The 17,180-nt window shown below is 44.7% G+C and overlaps 1 long non-coding RNA gene across 2 annotated transcripts in view; it reads right to left on the reverse strand.

Annotated features, from left to right (window-relative positions):
- Positions 1–17,180, reverse strand: part of LOC113604333 (uncharacterized) — a 61,510-nt gene that overhangs the window by 26,790 nt on the left and 17,540 nt on the right. Inside the window, exon 4 of one of the 2 annotated variants that reach the window (XR_008293892.1) lies at positions 13,356–13,450. The exons of the other annotated variant lie outside the window; for it this stretch is intronic. This is a non-coding gene — a long non-coding RNA (uncharacterized LOC113604333). The remainder of the gene's footprint in view (positions 1–13,355; positions 13,451–17,180) is intronic. 2 annotated transcript variants of the gene reach the window in all.

Genomic DNA, 17,180 nt, shown 5'->3' on the forward strand with positions numbered 1-17,180 from the left:
AGCCTGAGAGCCAGGTCCAGTGAGAGTGCTTAGGGATGTCGAAAGTGAGGGCAAGGGCAAAGGGCTCACAGCACAGTGGCCACACAACACAATTCAGAGTGCTCTATGAACTGATCAAAGATGTTCCAGAGCAGGTGTAGTGGGAGCAAAGTGGGAACAGCATCTGGATTATGTCATTATCATTCATATCTCACTCTCCAGCAGAATTAGATGAGCTGGTCTTTCTACCGGGAGTGTCAAGGGTCAGGGAAGGCTTTGTGGGGAGGGGCTGTTTCAACAGTCTCTGAGTAATAAAAAGAGGTTTGCCAGACAGATAAAGGGTGAAAGGGAAGCCCAGGCCAAGAAAACAAGATTAGCAAATCCGAGAGAAATGTCTTAAGATATGAGATAAGATGTGCCTTAAAAGAAGTACAAACTTTGCTATTCAAAGAATTCCAGAGAAATTCCCCAAATTAAAAAAAAAAAAAAAAAAGATGCAGTAATATTGGCCTCTTGATACAAGAATGTGCGCCTGAGTCTGGCACTGGCCTAATTCTCCTCCCTCTGTCTCTGCAGGGAATTTCTTGGAGATAGCTAATGCTAAAAGCCCTTGTTAATGTTTTCTTCCAAAGACACACCGATTCCCCACTGGATAATTAGGATGTAGCTGAACCTTTGGAGAACAGTTGTTTTCTCTAAAGGGTATAAACTGCAGCAGTCCAGGGACTGACTAGGGCTCCTTAATTGATGTATTTTATCTGCATTTGAATCTCATATTCTATTTTGTAAGGGCATGCACCTTTTTTTTTTTTTTTTTTTTTTTTTTTTTTTAGCTGTTTGAGCTTATTTAAAGAGCTGTCTATTTTATACATTCATATGAGTAAAACGGCATAAAGTGCCGCATTTGATAAGAAAGTGGTTGCTTTATACAATGTAGTCTATAATGATTTTGGATCATAGAACTGCTCTTTCTTCCAGACCTGGGCTGCTCTATAGCCAGCGCAATGATTTCCAAACTGCTGCCTACCCCACCCGATGGAAATCTAGAAAGGTCTCTCCAGGCAGGGACCGTGCAATACACATTGTCAGAGTGGACATGTCCAGACCTCACCTCCCAGGGAACTGATATAAGGGCCATAGGGACAGGAATGACTGAGGCTAAGCTCAGGAAAGGACAGGGGGTTCCCTAACCAACACCAAATGGTCTGAAGGGACAGGATACTGCAGTGTCATCTGAGTTTTGGTAGCTCTTATTTTTCCTAATTTTTATTATTATTATTTTTTTTTTTAGAGAGAGAGAGTGCATGCGAGTGGGGGAGAGGGGCTGAGGGAGAGGGAGAGGGAGACAGACAGACAGAGAGAGAGTCTTAAGCAGGCTCCACACTCAGCACAGAGCCTGACATAGGGCTCGATGGGGTTTGATTCCATGACCCTGGGATCACAACTTGAGCCAAAATGAAGAGTTATATGCTCAACCAAATGAGCCACCCAGGTGCCCCTTTTGGGAGTTCTTATTAAGAAGAAAATTTATTGGGGCTTCTGGGTGGCTCAGTCAGTTAAGCGTATGACTTCAGCTTGGGTCACGATCTCACTGTTCGTGGGTTCAAGCCCCACATCAGACTCTGTGCAGGCAGCTCGGAGCCTGACGACTGCTTCAGGCTCTGTGTCTCCCTCTCTCTCTGCCACTCCCCTGCTCAAGCTCTGTCTCTCTCTCTGTCTCTCAAAAATAAATAAACATTAAAAAGAATTATAAAAAAAAAAAAGAAGAAGAAGAAAACGTTATCCACAGAAAACAGTGTCTGTGACCTTGGAAACACAAAACCCTCTGGTGTCAGGAGAACTGTGGTGAGCTGGGCTGGCAGGGGTGGCCAGGTGGGGGGCTGTAATGGAGTGGGAAGAAAGGTCAGAAGTGACTCTAGGAAGAGCCTGCTTAGCCCCCAGGGGAGTCTCTTGTTGCAGCTTCCCATGATGGGGATGGACACTCCTGGCCTCCTGGCCCCAGGAAGCCGGTTCCTCTGGGAAGGGACACTCACCAGTAGCCTTCTAAACCCAGGGGGAGTGATTTTCCCAGAAGTTCAGCTCGCAAGCCAAGGCACCCCAAACCATCTGCAGTCTAATACCCTAATAGGCCTAATGGACTTCCAGAGATACTACTGAGGCCATGGTCCAGACTTCCTGAGAGGCTCTTCATGCTCCCCAGCACTAGAGCTGCTGGTCAGGCGCCTCTCCTGAGAAGTGAAGTGACTTATGTAAGGTCAAATAGCATGAGAAGATCTGCCAACTTCTGTTTTAGGAAATATAGTTGCTGAAAATAACAAAAAATGCTGGCTGAAACATGAAAAATGCCTTCTTGAGAACAATGAAGAACTGGAGAAAGAAAAAAGAATATGGTCAAAATGGAAGGAGAGGCAAAAACCTAGAGAAGTAAGGAAAACTGAAGTCCTTCTGGCTCTTGCTAATAGAGGCATATCTGAATCTCAGTTTTAATGGCCTTGAGGGGCAATGTGGATAAATGTCAAAACTCAGGACCTGACCCAAGTAAGGAATCTACCAAAAGACACTCCCAGATTAAACTGGTACCCTAAAACTGGTACCCAGGGAATGAAAAAGAAGGGGAAGGGGCTGTTACTGAGAAGTTACACCATCAGCTGACCTTCACACAGAGTAGCAGCCCAAATTCACATCAATGGGATGGTTCAAAAAACCCAAAGTCATGAATTTAGTTCAAAGTACTCCTGCACTGCTAATACTGTGGGGCACCTGGCAGAAGGATGTGTAAATCCTACCTGGGGGAAGGTATCTTCATCCTAAGCCTCAACAAATACCCACTAATAAATTTTCCAATATACTCAGTGGTACACAAGCTAGAAATAACCAAGCACACGAGGAAACAATGAACAAGAACTAGAAGAGACAGCACATAGCCCACATGAACCTACACCTTCAAATGACAGGATTGCCAAGCACAGACTATAAACCAACCATACTTAATATGTTTAACGAAATAGAGGACAAGTTTGGAAATATCTGCAAAAAATAGGAAATTATAAAGAATGACCTAACAGATCTGAGAAAGAAGCAAACAGAACTTCCAGAAACGAAAATACTATAACTGTAATTTTAAAATGCAGTGGAAGATTAGATTTAGCTAAAGGGGCCATTTGCAAACTGGCAGATGGATGAGAAAGAAAGCAAGAGGAATGAGCAGAGAGAGACCAAAAGACAGAAAATATGGAATCCACATACTGCAAAATTCATCCCTTTAAAATGTACAATTTAGAGGCACCTGGGTGGCTCAGTTGGTTAAGTGTCTGACTTTGGCTCAGGTCATGATCTCACGGTTCATGGGTTGGAGCCCCGTATCTCTATGCTGACAGCTCAGAGCCTGGAGCCTGCTTCGGATTCTGTGTCTCCCTCTCTCTCTGCCCCTTTCACACTTGCACTCCATCTCTCTCTCTCAAAAATAAATAAACATTTAAAAAAAATTAAATAAATAAAATATATAATTTAGTAGTCTTTAGTGTATTAACAAAGTTATGCAACCACCACCACTACCTAATTTTAGAATATTTTCATTACCTGAAAAAGAAACTCTATACCATTAATAATCACTCCCCATTCTCTCCTACCCCCAGACCCTGCGGGTCTATTGTCTCTGTGGACTTGCCTATTCTGGATATTTCATATAAATGGAGTCATACAATAAGTGGCCTTTTGTGTCTGGTTTCTTTCACTTGGCATAAAGTTTTCAGAGTTGATCCCTGTTGTAGCTGTAGCCATACTTCATTCCTTCAATGGCTGGGTAATGTTGCATTGTGTGGATATGCCATTTTTATTTGTCCATTCATCTGTTGATGGACATTTGGGTTGTTTCTACTTTTTGGCTATTAAGAAGCATGTTGCTATAAACATTTGCATTTAAAAAAAGAAAAAAATACAGAGGAAGGGCTCAGAGACATGGAAAAGAATGGCCTAAGATTCTCCTCTAGAAGGAGAGAGAGACTGGAGAGGCGATTCTTTTTTTTTTTAATTTTTTAAAAATGTTTATTTATTTTTGAGAGAGAGAGACAGAGTGTGAGCAGGGAAGGGGCAGAGAGAGAGGGAGATACAGAATCCAAAGCAGGATCCAGGCTATGAGCCATCAGCACAGAGCCGGATGCAGGGCTCGAACTCACAGGTCAGGAGATCATGACCTGAGTGGAAGTCAGAAGCTTAACCAACTGAGCCACCCAGGCGCCCCTGGAGAGAGGCAATTCTTGAAGAGATACTGGCTTAGAATTTTTCTGAACTGATAAGAGATGCCATTCAGAGATAAGAATACCAAGAAAATTCAAGCAGGATTTTAAAAAGGAAGAGGAAAATAAAGAAACACATATAGTAAATTGCAGAACACAAACATAAGAGACAGAGACAGTGACAGAGAAAGAGAGAGAGAATAGCAAAGAAAAAGTAGCGTACCTTATACCAACATCTCATTTGTCAATGGCAACAGTAGAAGCTGGGGGTGGAAGGGACCAGACAACCCAGAATTCTTCAACCAGGGAAAACATCTTCCATGAATGACCACAAGGCAAACACATTTTCAGACAAACAAAAACTGAGAGCATGTGTAACCGGAGAACTCTCATTAAAGGATATTGTAAAGAATGTATGTTGGGCAGAAAGAAAATGATCCCAGATGGAAGATCTGAGATATAAGAAGACGTGAAGAGCCAAAAAAGTAGTAAATATGTGTGTAAAACTAAACAAATGTTGGCTTATACTATAATGATAATTACAAGGTCTTGTGAGGTTATAGCAAAACAAGACAGAATTAAAGCACAAAACATATAATGAAGGGGAAAACAGAGTTAAGATGCTTTAAAGTTCTGCACTACCAAAGAGGAAGGTAAAGTAACTAGCTAACTTTAGGCCTTGTAAGTATACATGTGGTAATTTCAAGGTAACCACTAAAAGGAAAAAGAAAAAGAAACACAATGTGTAACTTCTAATTAGTAGAGGAGAAAAAAAGACAGTAATAATACTAAAAAAAAAAAAATCAGTCCATAAGAGAAACACAAAAAAGATAAGAAGAATAAAAAGCACAAAATAGGATAAAGGATTCAACATCGCAGTGTGTGTGTGTGTGTGTGTGTGTGTGTGTGTGTGTGTGTGTGTGTGTGTAATGGAGCCGGGTTTTGTTCCCTGCTCCGCACGGCTACGGAAAGTCACCCTCCCTCCCCAGGGGACCCCCACTGCCTCCTGACACAGCCCCCACACTACTTGTCCACTTTAGACATCTGAATGCTACCAGGCTTCACAGCCTACCCCTTCCGGTGCCCTCTCCCACAACCCCCAGCAGTGCTGGGCTCCCTGAGGCAAGAGACTCAGACACCGCATTAACAACTGCCTGGTGCAGCAATACCTCCATTCACTCCTCAAAGCTACTCCACAAGTTGGTGTTAACATCATCCCAGTTTCATTGATGAGGAAACTGAGGCTTTGAGAAATGAACTAACTTGCCCAAGGTTGCCCAACTATAAAAGCAGCAAACCTGGCTTTGTTTGTCTGACTCAGAGGTCCCATGCCCTTAAGCATTAAGCTAGCTAGCTTTCAAGGTTGTTGTTGTTGTTCTGTTTTGTTTTTTTTTCAGTTGTGGTAAAATACACATAACATAAAATTTACCATCTTAGCCATTTAAAAAAAATTTTTTAATATTGATTTTAAGAGAGAGAGACAGCACAAGTAGGAGACGGGCAGAGAGACAGAGGGAGACAGAATCTGAAGAAGGTTCCAGGCTCCGAGCTGTCAGCAGAGTCGGACGTGGGAGCCTGAACTCACTAACCTGAGCCAAAGTTGGACGCTTAATCGACTGAGCCACCCAGGCACCCCCATCTTAGCCATTTTTAAGTGTCCAGTTCCATGGCATTAAAAGTACATTCACACTGTTACATAACCATCACCAGCATTCATCTCCAAACTTCTTTACATCTTACAAAGCTGAAACTCTGTGCCCATCTAACAACTTCCCCCTTCCCAAGCACAGCTTGGGAGACCAGGGCACATTCTCCTGGATCTTGGCATGTACAGCATTCATGCCTGTGCTGTGTAACCCTCCCAGCCACATGCTCTCCTTGTGTGTGAAGCAACAGGGAAGTTTCTGTGGGCATGGGCACTCCTGGGTGGTCTAAAGGCTGGTTCTGAATTTAGGAGTTGTCTTATGTGGACCTTCTTACCCCTCTCGCCTTCAGAGGTGAACGCTGGCTTCTATTAACCCCAAGTCTCCAGCCTGGACAGTGGTATGCATCTCTGTACCATCACACAGAGTTTTAGAATTCCTTTCCAGAATTCATAACAAAACTATACACTGCAAACCTCCCACCATTCCGCCAAGACTCAGACCCAATTGAAGCAATCCATATAGATACGGTGCTGTGTGGATGACACCAGGTGCTGAGGGGCTATGATGCAATGAGGAAGGTACAGACCTGTCCGTGTCCAGAAGGAGCTGACAATCTAGGTGGAGAGATAAGTCCCATGGAAAAGCTATGAACAAGGAAATGGGATGAGGCCTAATTACCAGTTTCAGGCCACAGGGGAAGAGGTTCTGCAAGACTGAGCCTTGGACACAGGGTTAGTACATCTGAGGGTGCCAAGGCAGGAGCAGGCCCAACCAGCTGACAGAAACTGAAATGCAAGCTGGCTCATGAGGGACCAAGTGCAGGGGGTACTCGTGTACACAAAACTGAGGGATGAGAAAAGTGCACACCAGGTAAAGGGTATGGATGTCCCTGAGGCCACCAGCCTGTCTGGGTGGACGGAGGCTAGATGAAAGAGCCAGGTAAAAGAAGCTGAGGTTGGAAATGGGCCAGGCTGATGACATCAGGCTGAGATTGGGTCTTCATGGGGACAGTGAGGCATTGTGGAGGGCCTGATGAGTGCAGGACTGAAGGGAATATACATCAGGTAGCCCCTACTTTCTTTCCTCCACAGTCTCAGTGCTATGTGCTGAGCCCTGAACCCTACAGGAGCACTTCCTTTCTGAACCCAACAAAGGGCAGAAGAAAAAATAAAGCCCAGATCCATCTCACAAAGGGAAAACCAGCCTCTCCCAAACCTAGTTCTTCAACTTACACCCAAGACCTTAAGTATGCTCTTTAAAACCTTTCACCCATTGAAGTTCCTTTTCTTTGAAACCATAAAAGAACACGGGACTAGTTTGTCCTTTTGGCAGGAAAATCCCACATGCAACTTGCCACATTTATAGAGTGGAAACTGCTGGCCTGGGAGCCTGGGTCCTTTGTGGACCCAGGGATTAAGGCACTATGTGATGAGCCAGTTGAATGATCTTGGACAGGTCACTGAATCTTATGAAACCTCAGTTTGCTCACTCCTGGTATGATGATAACAACAACAGCTGGTCCCACTCAGAAAGACTGCCTCCCTTCCATACACATGGGTTGTTGCAAGTGCCAACAAGGATGTCAGGCAGGTTGAGATTCCAGTTGGTTTTTAGAACCCTAAGAGTGGTTGTCTCTCCCACTGGGGAGTTCCAGATCCTTTGGCTGTCACTACAGGAAACAGATGTCAGGGAAGGCAAATTATTACCAGAACCACATGACCATCAAGCGCGGAATGGCCTCAAAAGGATGTCGTCTGGTCTTTGCCTCCATGACCAATGCCAGAGGGAAACACCAGAGCATCCAAAGCACGATCCCCATCAAGTGCTTGAGTGTCCAGCAAGAAGTCAGAGGTTGAATAGTTTATGAGACATCAGAGACTGGAACAGGATGGTGGCTTCATGAAGAGGTAGAGATGGAGGTGTGGTGGGGAGAAGACAGTACTGACCCAGAGCACTAGGAATCTTGAAAGAAAATGAACCTAGATTCTTACCTCACATCAGATACAAAAATTAAAATGGATCACTGACTTAAAGGTAAGAACAAAAACTACAAAATGACTAGAAGAAAATATAGGAGAAATTCTTGATGGCCTTGGATTTGGCAAAGATTTCCTACACAGTACACAATAGCACAGGCTTTAAAAGATAAAAATCAAGGGGCGCCTGGGTGGCTCAGTTGGTTAAGCATCCGACTTCGGCTCAGGTCATGATCTCGCGGTCTGTGAGTTCGAGCCCTGCGTCGGGCTGTGTGCTGAGAGCTCAGAGCCTGGAGCCTGTTTCAGATTCTGTGTCTCCCTCTCTCTCTGACCCTCCCCCCGTTCATGCTCTGTCTCTCTCTGTCTCAAAAATAAATAAACATTAAAAAAAAGATAAAAATCAATATATTGATCTAAAAATCTTCACCGAGATTTTAAACTTTTGTACTTCAAAATACACTGCTACAAAAATGAAAAGGTAAGCCAAAGACTAGGAGAAAATATTTGCAAAGCATACATCCATCTATAAACAAATATAAACATTAGTCTTTTCATTGATATTTCAACATAGTTGTTACCTTGTGCCACTTCATCATGGAACTTGTCAATAAACTCCAAGGGGGAAATATAACATATTTGAATATATATTTGAAATACAAGCCTTTTGGTGGATAGTTTATAAATATTTATAATATATATAATTTTATATAATATGTAACATTATATATTATATGTAACATATTTTAATGTATCATAACATATAATATAATATAAATTATAATTATTTTATATATTATATTAATATGAACACCCCAACTTTAAAAGTGGGAAAAATTTGAAGAAACACTTTAACACTTTATCAGAGAAAATATATAAATGGCAAGTAAACACATGGAAAGATGCTCAACATCATAGTTATTAGGGATATGTAAATTAAAAGCATAATGAGATACTACTACACACCCACTAAAATGGCTAAAATTAAAAAGACTTATCATACCAAGTGTTGTCAAGGATATGGGCCAACTATAACTCTCATAGAAATTGCTGGTAAAAATATTAAATGATTCAACCACTTTGGAAAACAGTTTGGCAGGTTTTTACGTTTATTTATTTATTTTGAAAGAGAGAGAGAGAGAGAGAAAATCCCCAGCAGGCTCTACACTGTCAGCTCGGAACACGACATGGGGCTCAAACCCACGAACTGGGACATCATGATCTGAGCTGAAACCAAGATTCAGATGCCTGACTGACTAATCCACCCAGTTGCCCCAGTTTGGCAGTTTTTTAAAAATTTAAAATGTACATACACCATATGACGCAGCCATTCCACTCCTAGGTAATTACCCAAGAAAAATAAAAACACACATTCACTCAAACACTTGTATATGAACATTCATAGAAGTTATATTTGTGGTAGCCCGAAACCAGAAACAACTCAATTGTCCATCCACAATTGGATATGGATAAACAAACTGTGGTATATCCACACAATAGACCACTACACAGCAATAAAAAGAAACTATTTATACATGTAATGACATGGATGAACACTAAAATAATGAAGCTATGAAATAAGGCAGACAAAGTGCACCTACTATGATTCCACATATATACAATTCTAGAAAATGTAAACTGATCTACAGTGGCTGATAGCAGATCAGTGGTTGGCTAAGTGGGACAGGAAGGACAGGGATGAAGGATTTCAAAGGGGCACAGGAAAATGAGTGATGAATACATTCCTTGTCTTGACTGTGGTAATGGTTTCACAGGGATAGACACATGTCAAACTCATCAAATTGTATGCTTTAAATATATGCAGTTTACTGTACATAAGTTATGTTTCAATAAAACTGTTCAAAAGAGGGGGAAGAAGGTGTCCACACTTGGCCCCTTGGTGGAGACCAGTCACTCTTCTTCACCTACTCATCCATACCTCTCTCACTTGTTCTAGGGTTCTCAAGGGAAAGGGCTGTATCTTCTGTGTCAAGCCTCCTGTAGAGGAAGAGGGTGACATCATATGATGGAGGAGACTCCTTGGGCAGCAGCAGAAGGCCAGTGGTGATTACATTTGGCTCCTGGAGGAATCTACCCAACCATGGGACATGTACGCCACTGTCACTCCTGCCTTATTTGTGGAATGTGCAACAACTGACTCTGGAAATAGTCCCAACATTGCTGCAGAGCTGGATAAGGAAGAGGGGAGGTGCTGAGCCATGCTTGGCTCTTGAAGGAACTGAACTACCCAGGCTTACCCTTCAGGTTGGGGCTGTCAGACAAGATGGTCATTATATAACCTACAGTGACTCGTCAAATTCTGGAGCCAGAAAGCCAAAGCTATGTGCAAGGTGCTCCTGCAGCAACTGGCTAAACCTGGATTCCAATCTTTCCTACGCTGACCTGATTGAAGTCTCTTGAGGTACTGACTCCTGAGGGCTAAACACTTGACGCTATACGAGGGAGTTAATTTCTATGGCATTCAACTAGGCTAAGAATGCAATCCTCCACCCTGTTGGCAGTCCTGCCAACATGTGTGACCTGCCCTCAACCTCTGTGTGTTTTCCTTGATAGCATGAGTCTTACTAAAAGAAAGCTGGATTCATAAATATCCAACCAGGGGCACCTGAGTGGCTCAGTTGGTTAAGCATCCAACTTCGGCTCAGGTCATGATCTCGCGGTCCATGGGTTTGAACCCCATGTCAGGCTCTGTGCTGACAGTTCAGAGCCTGGAGCCTGCTTTGGATTCTATGTCCCCCTCTCTCTGCCCCTCCCCTGCTCGTGCTCTGTCTCTCTCTCTCAAAAATAAATAAACATAAAAAAAATGTTTCTAAAAAAAATCCAACCCTAAAATGGACTTACGTGTTAGGGTTACTACTCACATGACTAAAGGAAAAACTGTTTCCTCTACTCACAACACTTCTGATACCAAATGTGTGGGTTTTCCCCTCACCTTAGGCAATTCTGACACTAACTACCCAGAGTTAGTGCAGACCCTGCAGGTTAAGGGCTCAGGCTCACAAGATTGCATATACTTCAGATGCCAACTGAAAGTAGTGGGTGCCCAGGTAACCCACACTTCTGTCCAACTTGGCTATAAATCAAAGGTTCCCATGAGCCCCTTTTCAGGTTCAATAATTTGCTACATGGTTCACAGAACTCAGGGAAACACTTCACTGTTCCCAGTGTATTATAAAGGTCACAACTTGGGAAAAGCCAAATGGAAAAGTTGCATAGAGCAAGGTCTGGGGAAAGGGTATGGAGGTCCCATGCCCTCTCTGGGTGCACCACTCTCCTAAGCGCCTCAGTGTGTTCACCAACCCAGAAGCTCTCTGATCCTCCCTTCATTCACAGATTTTATGGAGGCTCCTTTGGAAAGGCACAAATTGATTTAATCATTGGTTGTTGATGTTTAAGTCAATCCCCAGCCGCTTTCTCCTCCCCAGAGATGGGGGAGGGTGCAGGGCAGGGACTGAAGTTTCCAAGGCTCTAATCACATGCTGGTTCCTCTGGAAACCAACCCCCATTCCCCAAGAACCATCTCATCAACATAAATTCAGATATGGTTGCAAGGGCTTATAGGAGTAACAAAAAATACCCCTCTCACCTCTATCACTCAGGAAGCTGCAAGGATTTGAGAAGCTCTGTGCTAGGAACCAGTGACAAAGACCAAATATCTATTTCTTATTATATCACAAAGTTACAATGACAAAGGAATTAGACACCTGATGGACAGACGTTCTGGGTGTTCCTTTAAATCACACACTCTATCACCAGCATCCACAAAATGATCTGGTTTCCAGAAACTGCCTACAGGTAGATTTTCAGGCATGCCTGAAAAGCAGGGTGACTCTTCCAGTGACAGTCATCCTCTCCCCGCTGGGTTCTAATGTGGTTCCATTTCCTTAGGAAGTTCACCTTGATTGTGACAAGGGCCTGGCTGCAGGGACAAGGGGCTGTGCATGGCAGACAGTCTGAGCTTTCTCTCTGGGTCACTATCAGTGCGCCAGTGACCTTTGTGGATGCCACAGGCTTTGCTCTGTTCTCTGGCTCAGGCCCACATCCATGTTCTCTCCTCAGCTCACTGTCTCTGTAGGCTCAGAACCTGGGATCACTCCCCATCCTCCCACACATTCCTGACTGAGCTCAGCCATCCGAATGGTGGGGAAAGCTTGCTTTCTAGATCTCTCACCCAAGAGACACTAGCTAACAACTCACCACCTGGCCAGATAACCAGGCAAAGTCTGATGAATTTTAATTAAAATCATGTGCCCAGAATGGCCATCCCAATAGGCAAGGCAAAACTAGAAGGCCTCTCTTCTCACCAAGCACTTGTCCAGGGCTCACATTGGCACAGCACGTTTCCCATTTGTGTTGTAACAGAATACGGTCTTCCCAGGGGAGCTTTGGTCCCTGCTGGCATTCAGAGAAATAAGGGTGTGAACAAGAGGGCACTAAAGCCAACTGTAGTCATGTGTGGAAGGACACAGGGCTCTGCTATCTGTCTCAGTGCCCCAGTACCTGGCCTTTAATGTGTACCACACACAGATCTACATCTATGCAGCACAGGGTGGAGGGGGCATCAGGGACCTGACCTGATTAGGAACTCAGGCCCCTGATCAAATATTTACTGGGCCCTTACTATGTGATGTTACTGTGGATTCAGCCTCATTCAGATGGATGAGGCCCCTGCCCTCATGGTTCTCACAGCCTCAGCCCTGTAACATTAGCCCTGAGAGGTCATGAAGCAAGAACAGGGCTGACCAGGTTGGATACCAGAAGCAGCCCAGGTAGAACTCCAAAATCCCATCCCTGAGTGAAGGGAGAAAGAACTCAGGACAGGATAGGGCAAGGCCAGATACAGGAAGAAGCCGTCGACACCTCAGCCAAAAGCAAAGAGATGTGTATGGGGAGTATATCTGTGAGTGAGTGAGTGAGTGAGTGTGAATTCTGGTAGGATTTAGCAAGTGGCCAAGGCTGGCTGGGTGCCAAGGAGTCTAAAGAGAGTGAGGGCCCCCACCAGAGCTTCTCCTGAAGGCTTGATGTACCGCTCTTGGCCTTAGCAGGGCAGCTCCTGTACTAGCCTTGGGCCAGAGGTCCAGCAATGTGGGCTGGGAGCAAAGGTTGGGCTTTCAGGGATGTAGTGAGGAGTACACAAGTGAGCAGAGAAGTTCAGAAGGTGGGCCTGACAATGCAAGCAGCACACGATAGTCAGGACTATAGACCATGGCTACATCTCCCACACATTTTCTGCTGAGATGCACGAGAACCAGAAACCCTTAATTGCTGCAACTGGCCTCCAGGCTCTGCTTTTCACTCACCACTTGCCTCCCATCCCCCTTCCCTAGACTTTGGCCTTCTTGGCCTGTGCCCAATTAGAGCTTGCCTTGTGAACTACACATCAGACTTGGACTTCCATGGCCTGCCTCCTGGGTAGCATAGCACCAGTTCACCCACCCTCCTCATCCTCCTGCTATTATGGCTCCTATCTGATGCAGCTCTGACTCCCACCCCACACTCACTTGCCAAACTATCAAAGTAGCTGGTTGTGCCCCACAAGGCTTTCTTAACTCTAGGTGATGGGAGTTGGTTAAGAAAGATCAATGACGGTGTGGCTCTAGGGAAGAGAGTAAAGTACAGGGACTTTTGTTACGAAATTAGGGGTCACTCAGGAGCTGAATGGGGAGGGGACCAAGGATACCTGAACAGGCATGGGGTGGAGGCAGGTCTACCTCAAGATTCAAGAGACAGAGTTGGGGGGCACTCATGACTGAATTTGGGAAGCCTCCTGGAGACCCCAGGAGCTGAGGTGAGAGGTGTCAAGAGTCACTAAGTGGGGCTTGAGGCCAGGAACCTAAGAGACTGCAGGGAACTCAGCTGGGGACAACTATCAAGTTGGGCATCTTTCTCATTTGGGCTTTCTGTGCTCTTGTCCCAAGGCATCTCAGAGTTATACTGCTGGCCCCTAAATGTCGAGCAAAGCAAAGAAGACAGATGGGACAGGCCAGCAGGAAGAAGAGCCACAGTGACCAAGACAGCTCCACACTTGGGGTAAAGAAGCCTGTTGGGTGCTCTGAATAGAGTGCTACCTTGCTCACCTTACAGCCTGAGCTACATTCTCCCCGGGGCATGGCACACTGTGGGTATAGCACTTCAGAAGATTTCCTTACTTCCTGCAGGTCACAAAGATACAGTTAGCAAATCTTGCCCTGAGGAATTTCAGATTAACTGCTCCCATCTGTTCGTCACCCAAAATCCGGAGCAGAGTTGGGACAAGACATGAGACATGTAACGATTCCAGATTCCAGGATCTCAGATATCAAAGAGTTAATTTGATTTCAGAAACATGTCATCAACTCCCAAGGAGAATGTGGCTCCAAGGCTCCTAATAAGTGAGAATGACAAGGCGATACCAGCACCCACCAGTCCTACAAGTGCCATCCACAACCACCTGCAGCTGCATGGCACAGGCTAACCAAGGTGAAGACGGAGAGCGGCCTAGCGCTGAGCCAGGCTCTGCCAGTTTACTGCAGGATCCTGGACAGATCACTTCTCTCCTGGCCTCAGTTCCGGATTTGTAAAAGCCTTCTGCCCTGTGTCAGGCTACCTGGGGCAATCCCGCCCACTGAGCATGGCTTGCTCTGCACAGGCTGAGCTCTGGGTAAAGGCTGTCTGGGCCATTCACCTCCCCCCATCCGAGAAACTGAACTTCCTCTAAACCTCTGTGGGTTGTGGAAGGCTCAGCCAGCACAGAGCACTCAGGGGCCTTCCTCTGGAAGCAGCCAATTCTAGCCGTGTGGCCCTAAGCTAGCTGAAAGGAGAACAGAGAAAGGAGAACCAGACTCAGAGAACACTGTTTCTGCCCCCAGACCACTGGGCTCAGCACTGCCAGACTCCCTGCTGTTCTTGAGGGAGACAGTAGTTTGAACTGACAGCCTCTAGGGCTTCTCCACACTGGGGCCTCGACTGAGTGACTGCCCTGCTCTGTGCCTCAGTTTCTCCACCTGCAAGTGGCTCGGTTGTGAGCATTAAATAAGGAGATGTGTTAAACAAGTGTCATAGAAATGTAATTTCCCTCCTTGCTTTTCTTCTAACCTCACAGCCACCTTCCCTCAGGCAGGGCGAGTTGCGGCTCTGCTGCTTTATCATAAGACAAATTCAGAACCTGACCCCCAGATTCTGGGTGAATCAGTCAAGAAATGACTATAAAAATGCGTGGCTACGTTATGTATAAACAAACATGTGGGTGTTCCCAGTTGCTTCCTTTACATTTTTTTTTTAAGCAAACTCTACTGGTAGCCATAAAGACCCCAGTATTTTGGAAAATTTCAGTAGACAGGAATAGCAAAAAACTGTTAGCCCAAATAACTTTTTTTTAAGTTTAATTTTTTTTATTGAGAGAGAGAGAACAAGCAGGGGAGGGGCAAAGAGAAGGAGAGACAGAATCCCAGCAGAGATTGACATGGGGCTCAACTCACAAACTGTGAGATCATGTCCTGACCTGAGATCAAGAGTCCGATGTTTAACCGACTGAGCCACCCAGGCACCCTGCCCAAATAACTCTTCAAATTTTCTATTCTGCCCCAAATCCAATTTTAAATCACGTTGAGAATGCCTTATACTCATATGAACAGAATATGAAATTAATATTTCTATTCTCAATATTTGTTGAGAAAATAGTCTTACAATTTTAAAAACAAATTTGTTTAGAAATATTGCAAAACTAGCTTTTACACTATTTCTCATCATGCCTGATTATTATTTCTGGTGGAGTATAGTTGTGTTAATCAAAATTGCCTTACTTTTACTGGTGATTATCATGTCGACTTTGTATTTCACAAGATTAGACAAAGAGCCACACATTGTATTAGCCAAATAGAGCTGTAGCTGGCTTAGTCTCTAGAGGGAGTTTCCATGCTTTTCCATCAAATAGTTTTTTTAATTTATTTTTTAAGATTTATTTATTTATTTTGAGGTGGGGGTAGGCAGAGAGAGGGGGGGAGAGAATACCAAGCAGGCCCCATGCTGCCAGCACAGAGCCCGATGCAGGGCTCAATCCCATGAACTGTGAGATCATGACCTCAGCCAAAATCAAGAGTTGGATGCTTAGCTGACTGAGCAATCCAGTTACACCCAAATAATTTTAAACATTATTTTGGTACTTGAAGACTTAAACTTAGTGAATAAAAATACTGTTACATTATTAAAACAAAGAAATACAAGAGAAGAATTAAGTTAAGTGACCGAAGCCGTTGGGGCAAAAGGAAGAATGCAAACTCCAAACTTGACAATTTGGGGATCTTTTTGCAAAAACCATGATGCCTGTGCCAATAAAATTCAACACACTCACAGTGAGTCCAGAATATGGCAGGCAAGCAGATCTTGGCAGCTGGGTCTGAGGGGTGTGGCACGTAGGGCTGGCTTCATGGATAAGCGACAGTGCAGTTGTGCTTGGGTCTCCACTCAGGATTTAATACTCTATAGTGGCTACCTCAAAGTCCTTAATAATTTTATTTTTGAGCTCATGCTTTGTAAACGAAGTCCAATGGGACAAGAGAGCATGCACCAATGGGAGGGCACCTTGATTCCCCTGTGGCCACCCTTCCTGGGACAGGTTCTCTGCTGTCTGCCCACTGTCCCCACCCAGTGGCCGCACCAGCCCTGGAAGGGAGGATCATGGTTGGGTGTGTGTGCCGCATCACAGGGCAAGGGCCTAGGCACTGTGAGGGTCTACATATGCAACTGTGAGTCACCCTTGTGCCTGAGGAAGTGCAACATTAAACAACGAATTAAAAACACTGCTACATGGGGCACCTAGGTGGCTCAGTTGGTTGGGCATCCGACTTTTGATTTCGGCTCAGGTCATGATCTCGCGGTTCGTGGGTTTGAGCCCCACATCAGGCTCCTCACTCTCAGTGAGGAGCCTGCTTGGGATTCTCTTTCTCTCTCCCTCCCTCTCTCTCTGCCCCTCCCTTGTACTCACTCATTCTCTCTCTCTCAAAATAAATAAATAAACTTTAAAAAATTAAAAATTAAAAAAATAAAAACACCACTACAGGTCAAGACAAGAAGGAAAAGGAGAAGGAGGAGGAGGAGGAGAAGAAGAAAAAGACAATTCCTGCTTTTTAAGCAAGGGGCCCCACTTCCTACAAATTACAAAGCTAGCTCTGGCAACAGGCACTCATAAGAGAAAGTTCTAATCCTGAAAAAGTTGGAAATAGCTTCAGTGTGGAGCATGGGGACTTCTCCCAGCAGGGCTTAAGCAAGAAGACAGCCCAACAGCACTGAGGGCCCAGGCAAAGATGGAAAGCAGACAGTAGGGTCTGGTGTGGTACCCACATAACCAT

Source organism: Acinonyx jubatus, chromosome E2 (assembly GCF_027475565.1).
Source record: "Acinonyx jubatus isolate Ajub_Pintada_27869175 chromosome E2, VMU_Ajub_asm_v1.0, whole genome shotgun sequence".
Taxonomy (NCBI): domain Eukaryota; kingdom Metazoa; phylum Chordata; class Mammalia; order Carnivora; family Felidae; genus Acinonyx; species Acinonyx jubatus.